General features: G+C 41.5%; 1 protein-coding gene across 1 annotated transcript in view; it reads left to right on the top strand.

The window, feature by feature from the left end:
* MYLK4 (myosin light chain kinase family member 4) overlaps positions 1–11754 on the top strand; it is a 91366-nt gene that overhangs the window by 2170 nt on the left and 77442 nt on the right. The window contains exon 2 of the mRNA XM_036868089.1: positions 1203–1429. The gene's annotated coding sequence lies outside the window, so the exon portion shown is untranslated. The remainder of the gene's footprint in view (positions 1–1202; positions 1430–11754) is intronic.

Below are 11754 nucleotides of genomic sequence, written 5' to 3'. Positions count from 1 at the left end.
GAGCTTTTCTTGTATCAGCTTAATTGCCTTCAGCTCAGTATAATCCTCAGGCCAAACTGGCACGGTTTGGTGCAGCGTATTCTGCTGCCCGTCAGGTTCTAGGGCCGTCCTCAAAATGAGTTGTGAAGGAAAGTATTACTAAATATGGAAATATAATACACTACGTTAATTTTGAACACGTATAGAAATAGATGGACATGTGGTCTCCTCTAACACAAGCAAAATATTTTAAAATAATGACAACAAACTGGGCAACAACTCTGAAGCTTCCTGAGTCTTTTAATAAATGTAAAGCTTAAAACTTATTTTTTTTTAAGAAATAATATATGCTTATTATGGAAAATCTACTCAGAGATTCTCATTGTTGATATTTCAGCACCCTATTCCAGTCTTTTAAAATGCATTTCAAAAAGAAAAATATATCTTAAGACTACACTGTGTATTTACATATAAATGTAATTCTATATCTGTCTTTATTGTTACCTAATATATATTTTCAAAAGTTTTTACTGTAATGGGAAAATATTCATTGCGTAATATGGAGTAAAAGAAGATACAAAACTATATAGTATAGTCCCATTTTATTTTTATACAAGTGTTCTGCTCGTATATATAATATATAAAAGAAAAAATAAGAGAAAGGAAACATCATACGAAAAGACAAAACTCTCCATATACGTATATGTACTTTACTCCTATGGTCTCATACATGAATAAAATCGCACCATTTGGATGGCCTGTGAGGTGAAAGTGCACTGGACCTGCCCTAGAATCTGGGCTTGAGTTGGACATGGTGTGGCCTTGGGTGAGCTCCTTCCCCTCCCAGACTCAGCTTCCAAATCTAAGAGGGGAATAGTAATGCCTCCCTCTCAATCTGTTGTAAGAATTAAGTGATCTTACGAATGTAAAGGTGTTTAGTACCTTGCTGAGCACAGAGTAAGCCCTCTATTACTCTGTTTTCCTGAACCCCAGCTCATTCTGCCTGAAGTTCAAAGTTTTCTCCGCTAGATGGTGATGGTAGAAAAATAAAATGAGTAAACCATACCAGCCTCTAACCAGATTTAAACTTTCTTTTTAAATCAGCATAAATACAAATAAGTGTAAACTCTATTATAAGGTTGCAGTAAATGAGCTCAATGTAAAGCAGTAAGCCCTCGGCTTAGATGTCCTCCGTTCATCCCTCACTGCTTTCTTGTCTTCAGCCGGACCTGGCGTTCACTCTGAGCAGTGCAGCCGTCTCTGTCCTCCGCCCCGGAACCACAATGGGGATGACGGATTCCGCGTGTGGCTCAGCTCTCAGATCAGCCGTCTATTCAGTGGCCACGAGGAAAGTCCCAGCCTGGCGCAGGTCCCGAGTGCTGCCGCGTAATAAGCCTCCCAGTGTTATCGGACCTCAGGCGTCATCTTGCCCCTCGTAATCATACCCAAGGTATGGTGGACATTTTGAGTTCAGTTAATCCCACCATGACGCACATCCCTGCCATCTTTAGTCACCATCCTAAAAGTCAGCCCCACGGTCGTCTGTTCCCCTTCCTGCTTTGGGAGTCCTCTTGCCTAACCCAACCTCATATGCCTTTCTTTTCCTGACTTTCCCTTGTGTCCCCTGGAATCTATGCCACGTTTCTTATTAAGTTTAGTAAATTGTATACATTTTCTTGCTACTGTAATAAGACCGCCGGATTGTTCTATTTTATTACTGGTCTTACTGGTATAAAAGAAGTGCTTTGACTTTTATAATTTATTTCATATTTGGCTTTTTTTGGAGAAACTCTTCTATTAGTTTTAAGTGATTTTCAATTGATACTTGTAGTACGAAAAGAATACATCTGAACTTTGTCATCAGTTCTTGGCACCGAGCTTCAAAAATCCTTGGAATTTCCTGAGTGACAGGAGAGCCAATGAGGCGACTCCTGGTGGGTCCCCAGAGAGCTTCAGGATGGGAACTGGTCACCAGAAACACCAACCACACAATTAGAGGTTGGAACTTCAGGCCAGCCATCGCTGGGGAGGGGAGGGATGTTGGAGATTGCCTTCAAGCACACGGCCGGTGATTTAATCAGTCGTGCCTACATAGTAGAACCCCAATAAAACCTCCGGACACCAGCGCTGGTGGAGCTTCCTGGTTGGTGAATATAGCGATGGGGGTGGGATGAGCCCTGTCGCCATGCAGAGGGCGTGGAAGCTGCGTCCGGGATCCTCCAGACCTCGTGTTATGTGCATCCTTTGTTAAAAAACTGAAATTTTTTTCAGTGAGTTCTGTGATTTGTTCCAGGGAATTATCAGACCTGAGGGCGGGGGTTGTGGGACCCCCATGTTTGTAGCTGGTTGGTAGGAGTGCTGGTCCCTGAGCCTTGAGGCTGGAGTCTGAAATGGGTCATTATTGTGAGGACTCTGCCCTGATCCATGGGTTCTGATACTAACTCTGGTGGGTGGGCGTCAGAGCAGAATCGAATTGCAGGACACCCAGTTGGTGTCGGAGAGTTGGTATCAGAACAATACTTTTCCTCTTTCCAACACATTTATCTGTTATTTTGTTTTCTTTCTGAATTGCATTGGCCAGTACTAGTTATTATTACATTGTTGGTGAAAGCAGGTCTCTTTACCTTATAAAGTGAACAGTGAAGTGACAGAGCCAAAATCCTACTTCAATCCCTGATTTTAAAAAACTTCTAGTAAAATAGAGAAAGATACCTCCTTAACATGATGGTTTTTGTTTTGTTTTGTTTTTCCTCAAACTGGCAGCCACCATTATGTTTAATAATGAAAACACTAAAGATATTCGTCGTTTCTTCCCACACTCCTCGCCCTGGAGACCTTTCCAGTCCTTTCCTGCATCTGGGTTACTACTTACTCTTCGGTTTAGAGAAGTCCTGTTAATTGTCCCTGACCCTCCAGGCTGGTTTGGTCCCTTTGCTTATTCGACGCCTTGTCTGTCCCTTATGACAGATGCCTCATAGTATTATAACTGCCCATTTGCATGTCTGTTTCCACTCCTGCCCAACTTCCATTATAGGACAGTGCAGGCCCCATGCCTGACACGTAGGGAGCGCTGGGCTGTGCTTGAATGGGACCAGTAAGTGAAAGCTGTCAGGCAGGCATCAAGTGCAGGCTTGGCCCTTTCCCCTGAGGTTCACAGCAGGAACATTCTGTTTCTTCCAGAAAGACCACCTGAATGGGGCTTTTAGTTACGGGAAGATTAGATGAAGACTTTCTGCCGACATGGAGATATTCAGAGAACCCTTCCATAAAGAGAAAGGGCACTTTTTGGGAGGTGAGACTAAGATGGTCTCCTAGGGACAGTGCAGAATTGCCACTGGGAGGAAAGACTGGCTTGCTTTGGGGAGAGACGGATTTTTCACGGAAGGAAGAAGAGCAAGTGAAGGGTGAGCCATGACACCCGTTTCCTTCTTGTCCATCAAACTGAATTTGAAAGCCTACGGCGAGAGGGCTGAAGACCAGAAGACGAGCTGACGTCTGGGCAGGGATCTAGATCTGGAGGACCCAGCAGCGCTGCGCTGGAGGGGAGGCGACATCCCCTAGCTCTGCCCTGCCCCGCTCAGACCCTGGTGCTCGCACCCAGGCCCCATCAGCAGGGCCGGCGCCCAGGCTTCTTCCAGGAGGGTCTTGACCATGGTCTTCGCCTGGCAGGGCAGGAGGACCCTGCAGACACACGTGAGGACTGCAGCCCACAGCACAGCTTGCAGCACATTTCAGCAACTCTTCGAGGAGTTTCCAGCAATGAGTAGGGGATACACTGGGAGCTGCTAAGCGACTGGTTGGTAGAATGAGGCGAGGGTAAAGAGGATCTCAGAGATGTTGTTAAAGAAGCGTATTAAACGTTAATGTGGAGTTCAACAGGTGATCCTGTCTGACCTGAATAAGTGAAAGAGAAAAAGTGAACCTTGGTTTCCACCTTGCACCACAGGCAAAAATTAATTCAAGATGGCTCATAGGCCTTGATGTAAAAGCTAAAAGTATGAAGCTTCTACAGGGAAACGTGGAAAAATATCTTCATGGCTTTGGGGTACATGAAGATTTCTTAGTGAGGGCATAAACAGCACTGGTCATTAAAAATACACACATGAATATATATATATATATATATATATATCAATTGAACTTAATTAAAGTTTAAAAAACATCTGCTCTTCAGGAGACATCTGTGGGAATGGAATATTACTCAGCCATAAAAAGAAACGAAACTGAGTTATTTGTAGTGAGGTGGATGGACCTAGGGTGTGTCATACAGAGTGAAGTAAGTCAGAAAGAGAAAAACAAATACCGTATGCTTACACATATATATGGGATCTAAAAAAAAAAAGGTTATGAAGAACCTAGGGGCAGGACAGGAATAAAGATGCAGACATAGAGAATGGACTTGAGGACACAGGGAGGGGGAAGGGTAAGCTGGGACGAAGTGAGAGAGTGGCATGGACATATATACACTACCAAATGTAAAATAGATAGCTAGTGGGAAGCAGCCGCATAGCACAGGGAGATCAGCTCGGTGCATTGTGACAACCTAGAGGGGTGGGATAGGGAGGGTGGGAGGGAGACACAAAAGGGAGGGGATATGGGGATATATGTATACGTATAGCTGATTCACTTTGTTATACAGCAGAAACGAACACAACAATGTAATGCAATTATACTCCAATAAAGATGTTTACAAAAAGAAAAAAAAAGACATCTGTGGGAAAATGAAAACACAAGCCATAGCCTGAGAGAAAATATTTGTAATACATATAACCTCACTGGACTTATTTCCAGAGTATATAAAGAATTATTGCAACTCAATAAGAAGACAAAATACCTCCATTTTTAATCTTTTTTTTATAACATCTTTATTGGAGTATAATTGCTTTACAATGCTGTGTTTGTTTCTGCTTTATAACAAAGCGAATCAGCTATACATATACATATATCCCCATACCCCTCCCTTTTGCGTCTCCCTCCCACCCTCCCTATCCCACCCCTCTAGGTGGTCACAAAGCACCGAGCTGATCTCCCTGTGCTATGCGGCTGCTTCCCACTAGCTATCTATTTTACATTTGGTAGTGTATATATGTCCATGCCACTCTCTCACTTCATCCCAGCTTACCCTTCCCCCTCCCAACACCTCCATTTTTAAATGGGCAAAAGGTATAAAAGAATACTTCACAAAAGAAGATATATGGATAGAAAAACACGTGAAACAGGTACAGTGAAATGCACATTAAAACCACAGTGAGATGCCACTACACTCCCTCTGGAATGACTGAAAATAAAAAGACTGACTACATGTCGGCAAAGACAAGGCACAGTTGGAAGTCAAAGCATTGCTTGTGAGAACATAAAATGGTAAAATTATTTTGGAAAATCATTTGGCAGTTTTCTTAAAAAGGGAAACACACCCTTGCCATGTCATCCAGTAATTCTGTTCCCAGAGAATTTACCCAGGAGAGATGAAAACATGTTCAAAGTGTGTCCACAAAACGGGTTGTATGCAAATGGTTAGCGCAGCCTCATTCATAATAACCTCAGACTGGAAACACTGCAAATGCCCATCAACAGCGGAATGGAAAAACAAAGTTTGGTTTACTCATGCAATGGAATTCTACTTGGTAAAAAAATAAACTGCCAACACACAGAGCAATGATAAATCTTAGAAACATTGTGCTGAATAAAAGAAGTCAGACACAAAACAGTGTATGTATTGTATGATTCCAATTACGTGAAATTCTAGACCAGGCAAAGCTAATCTGTAGTGTAGAAATTATATCAGTGGGTGAAGGGATGGGGATTATTGGTGGCCAGGGCATGAGGGATTTTTTGGCTAGTGATAGAAATATGGTATGTATTAATTGAGGAGATGGTTACACCATTATATGCATTTATCAAAACTCATCAAACTGTACCTTTAAAATGGGTGCAGTTTATTTACGTACATTATATCTCAATAAGGTTGATTATAAAAACCACAGCAAGATCCTATTTCCTGCCCATAAGGATGACCAAAATTCACATGACTGTCAATACCAAATGTTAACGAGGATACAGAGCGGCTGGAACCCTCACACATTGCTGGTGCGTTGCTGGTGCATTGCTGGTGCAAGCCTAAAATGGGCTCTTAGAAAAACTTGTTGATTTCTTATAAAATTAAACATACACCTGCCCTATGACCCATCAATTGTACTCTGAGGTATTTACCCCAAAGAGATGAGAACATATGTATAAAAAGTCTTGTAGAAGAATGTTTATAGAAGCTTTATTTGTAATAGCAAAACAAACAAACAAACAAAAAACCCCTGGAAACAATGTAAATCTGCAGGTGATGGATAAACAGATTGTGGTGTGTGAAATGCTACGTTGAATTAGAAGAGGATGAACTGGTGACACATGCAAAACGACACATGATTCTCATAAATATTATGTTGAGTGAATGAAACCAGACACAAAGAGCACAGATGGTGAGTCCGTTGGAAGGAAGTTCAAGAACAGGCGCGTCTAAGGAAGCTGGAGTGTTAGAAATCGGTGTTGCTGAGACAAGGGCATTGACTGAAAGGGGGCAAAACGGAAATGTTCTGTATCCTGGTTGGGATATTGGTTAATTAGGAACACGCATCTCTCAAAACCCATCGAACTGTAGATCCAAGCTCTGTGCATTTCACTGTTAGCAAATTTCACCTCAGTGAAAGAAAAAAATTAATTCAAGGGGTTTCCATTTCCAATAATGGCAGCTAGGAACTTCAGATCAACACAAGTAACTGCTGAAAACAAGTAAAAATGCTGAATCAAATGGTTTAGAAATCTTCTTAAAAGTATCAAAGACCTGATAAAATAGGAACTACCTGGCAAAAATCCAAGGGAATCCAAATCCAAACAGACCAGAGGGACCTGAGCACAAGAGTTCCTTTTGCCCCGAGGGCTTTTGCTAATTCTGCCCACCGTGGGCCTGGCCTTGGGTGGCCTCTGCAGGCGAGGGTGACGGTCATGAGCCCAGGGTCTACCTGAGCCAGGGGTCTAACCTCAAGCGGAGGGGCCTAATAGACGTCCCTTCGTGAAGCTGGCCCCCGGAGGGCGGCGCCTCCTGGCAAGGCTACCCAGAAGTAAATCTACCCCAACAACTACTTCCCCGAACTACCACACTCATTTTTTTCTGACATTGTTAAATATTCTTCTGCACATGACTTAATGGAAGCATAATGTTCTTTCTTATGGGAGAACCACAACTATTCAATCAACTTGTACTTAGGTTTTATTTCAATGTTTTAAATGTAGTAAATAATGTCATCGTGTATTGCTTCAAAGATAATATTTTACAATTCTATTTCTTTGGGGCAAAAATCTTACGAATGCAAATGGGGTCAAAGAGAATGGCCAAATTGCCCTCCCTAAAGATGAGGGCAGTTTACATTCCAACCAGAAGTGTTAGGAGCGTGCCACGCTGTGCCCTCCCAGGCTTCATTTATGCTAAAAGTGTTTCCCATGTAAGAGCTGGGACTTACAATGCCCTTTTACCATTTTACCAGCTGCCATGGTCCTTTTGCACCAAGAAACGTCAATACTTTTGAATATGTAGGATAAAACCTAAAAACCTATTATGAACCATTACATAATAGCCAAATTTATCTTCTACCTAAAGATACAACTTTTACCTTTAATAAGAAATAACCCAAACCTGAGAGTATGCGGAGTTTTCACCCACCTCCCCTTCAGCCACTATTACCCTCTCTGCTGTAGCATTTCCCCATGGAAAATTTCTCTACTGAACCTTACCAAGCTCTTGGGAAAAGCAGGCCAACATTTGGTCAGAAGAGCATGTCTTGGGCTTTGCACTTCTGTAATTTCATGCCTTGTTCCTGTCATAAGCTTCTTCCAGCTCCTAAAATTCACTTCCAGTTTAGAAGGTAGAAAAGCATTCTCAAGAATGGAAACATAAATATACCCTTCTTCAAATTCCAACTGGGAAAAAAAATGATGATTCATGCTGTAGAATGGAATTTTTAAAATTTGGGCATGAATACTCTCACTTTTCCCAATTGTTTAGAATAATCTCAACAGAAGCATGAATTTTACCTTACAGCAGGCATTTTATTTTGTTCTTTCATTTTCAGGCTTAATGAATTAATGGGAGGGAGGTACATTTGTGTAATGGGGGAAGGATCAGAGAGAATCCTATGGTGCTGGGTTGGAATTAGAAAACTGTAAGAATGAACTCAGGATTTAAAAAAATTATATTTCCAGCTCTGTCCACTGAAAGGACTAGAAGCAATGACACTCCAGTAGCAAAGAGCACCCCCATTGCCCTGGTCTTGGTTTCTAAATACCCTTCTTCCCTGAAAGGAGCCAGGGCTTCTCTGGGAGATGGCAGATTCTAGAAACAGGGCAGGAAAATGACATGGTGAGCTTTGAACATCTCATTACGCCAGAAAGTAAGGAAGTGCCCCCCAAAACAGTAGTGATATGTCAGAAGTACAGAGGTGCTCCCATTGACCAAATCTGGGACAATTTGAGCATCAACATGACTAACACAGGGAATGTGTATCATGTTTAGAAATGACACTAAATAGGGACGGGGATCAGGCTGGGGATGGAGGACTCTTCTTAGTAGAAGAACAACCAAGTAATAAATGAAGAAAATCATAGAATTAGAAAATCACCGCTTAACAATCACTGTGGTAACAACTGATTCATGCAAGAATGGATACTAAAGTCATGGAGTGATAGATTGTTGTGGAAGAGGATACCCATAAAAATCTCATAAGTTACTTGTTAATTACAAAAGAAATAAGGGTAACTTTACTGTGGAGAAATCTGGCAGACACCACCTGAATCAGGATACCAAATTATATGAATCATGACACAAGCTACATCACGTACCACCTATTGAGACATTCCTAGAAAGATGCACCATCACTGATGTGGTTTTCATGATCAGAGGTTTGCCTGGTTCCAAATGTGAAGAAACAATCAGGCAATTCAAATTGAGCGATATTTTCTGAAGAAATTGGTCTGAAGTCTTCAAAAATATCAATGTCATGAAAGGTTAAAGAAGAAAAGAAAGACTGGGTTATTGTTCCTTGAATAGATAAAAAGAGACTAAAAAGACATCTCAACTAAATGTGCTGTGTGATTTTTGGTTGGATCCTGTCTTTGTTCTCAAGGAGACATATGCCAATGTATTTAGGGATAGAGTTTCACAAGGTCTGTAACTTACTCTCAGAAAAGAGAGAGAGACAGCAAATACTGAAAACATAACCATTTGGTGAGTCCACGTGCAGGGTGTATCGATATTCACTCTACTGTTCATGCAAATTCTCTGCAGGTTTTAAGTTCTAAAAAAATAATTCAGAGTAAAGGAAACATGTCTAACAAAAATTATGTAAAAGTCGTATGAGCTTTGGAAATGTATTTATGAATTTATGAATAGGATTGCACCGTGTACTCTGTTCCTGTTGAATATCACACATGTTTTCTAGGCAGTATATTAACTCAGTGACATGTATTTATATTTTACAAGAAAGTAAAAAAGGCTATAATTAGATGAACAAATTGTGCAACCATTATAGAAGTAATGAACAGAAAACACTGTTTAGTACTTCCGAGGAGACTAATTTTTAAATGGCCCCAGCTATATTTTTATCTAATTGTTTTCAATCCTCCCATCTTATTTTCATTTTTTATGACACAAAATTTAGCTACTTACTCACTGTCACTTGGACATTTTAAGGGTCTAATATCAACTGGGTTGTAAACAAGTCTGAATGTTCCGTAATATGACTGTCCTCCTGCCTCGGAGTTTCCTGTCTCCAAGTAGAAAGTGAGATAGAAATGAGTTTTAAATTTCTGTTCATTTTCTACTAATTACAAAATCATACACTATGTGGTATTCCTACCTGGAGAAGAGAAGAGTGAGAGTCTTAACTCTTTCCCACTCACCGTTTCCTCTTCCTTTTCTCTGGCCCCAGGTGACCCGGCAAGCTTCGGGTATGATTTATGACTCCTTGGATCCAACCTGGGTCACCTGAAACAGCCAGCCACAAACTATTCACTGGTGCTTTTCTTTCTTCTTTTAACAAGTTTACCTTTCATTATTCATATTATTGGGTTTTCTGCTTTCTTAATTACTTTATTGAAGTGTAATTTACGTATCATAAAATTCACCCATTGTAAGTGTACAATTCAACTACGTGTTTGGAAACTTAATGAGTTGTTCAAAATGTTTTTGAACCTTTCCATCACCCCAGTAAGATTCTGTTTACAGTTAATCCCTGTTCCTGCTCTCAGCCTCAGGCAACCTAAATCTACTTCCTGTGTCTGTAGATGTGCCTTTTCTGGACATTGCATGCAAATGGAACTTTACAGTATACAGTCTTTGTTTCTGGCTTTTTTCTCTTAGCACAATGTTTTTGTTTATCCAGCTTGTAGCAGGGATTAGTGCTTCATTCCTTTTCATTGTTGAGTAGTATTGCATTTGAATGGATGTATCAGTTACCTTCCTCCATTCACTGAATCCATTGCTGGACACTCGGGTTGTTTCCAGTTTGGGGCTGTTGTGAATAATGCGGCTGTGAACGTTTGCATGCGAGGCTTTGTGTGTTCAAATGTTTTCATTTCTCTTGGGAAGATACCTGGGAGAAGAATTGTTAGGTCATATGGGGAATAACCTTTTAAGGAACTAACTATTTCCCAAGGCACCTGCACCGTTTTACACTCCCTCCGACATGTGTGCTGAGGGTTCCCGTGACGCCACATCCTTACCAACATTTGCCTTCTTCTGTCTTTTTATTATAGCTCTTCCGGCGGGTGTGAAATGTTATTTCATTGTGATTTTAACTTTCATCTCTCTAATGACAGATTTCGGAGCATTTTTTATGTGCATATTAACTATTCTTTTATCTATCTTCTTTGGTAAGATAGCCTTCAAATCTCTTGTCCATTTTAAAAATTGGGTTGTCATCATATTGTTGATTTGTAAGAGTTTGTTTCAGGATAGGAGTCGTTTATCAAATATCAAATATCAAAGTCGTTTATCAAAATGATTCCACAGTATTTTCTCCGAGTCTGTAGCTTGTCTTTCCATTTTCCTATGGTGTCTTTTGAAGAGCAGATTTTGAATTTTGGTGAAGTGCAGCGTATCAGTTTTTGCTGTTACCAATCATACTCAGTGGTGCTTGTTGAAAGGAAGAAAAGTCAGTAGCTATGTGCATAACAGGGATGCCTTTCACCTGCATTTTGGTGTTTGTGAAGATTGCTCCACTTGTGTGTGTAGACGTTTAAGAGCCCTTGTTCTGAGACATTCCGAACGCTGTGCACACGCAGAAACCATTAGCATTGTCCAGGCTGCTTTGGACGCCGACCAGCACGCAGAGTCACTGGCAGTGCCTGCCTCGCCCGCTCCTATGACAGCACGGTCTCTTGCTGGTCAATGTCCCTTGAAAGCAGCACAATTTCTATGGCTCTGTGGAATGCTGTTTTCCTGAGGTTAGTATTTTTAAAAAAGGTTTGCAACTCCAAAATATGAGGGCAATCCAGCAAAAGTACCGCTGGGGCTGCTTCTAGCCTCACTGTGAATTTTTCCACGCCTTAGAGCAGGGGTCCCTGTTAGGAACGGGGCTGCACAGCAGGAGGTGAGCGGTGGGCAAGCGAGCGAAGCTTCACCTGCCGCTCCCCATCGCTCCCCATTGCTCCCCATCGCTCGCGTTTCTGCCTGAACCATCCCCCGCACCCCGTCCCTGGACAAATTGTCTTCCACGAAACCCATCCCTGGTG

This window comes from Balaenoptera musculus, chromosome 11 (assembly GCF_009873245.2).
Source record: "Balaenoptera musculus isolate JJ_BM4_2016_0621 chromosome 11, mBalMus1.pri.v3, whole genome shotgun sequence".
Classification (NCBI taxonomy): domain Eukaryota; kingdom Metazoa; phylum Chordata; class Mammalia; order Artiodactyla; family Balaenopteridae; genus Balaenoptera; species Balaenoptera musculus.
This window is presented reverse-complemented; position numbering and strand designations above follow the sequence as displayed.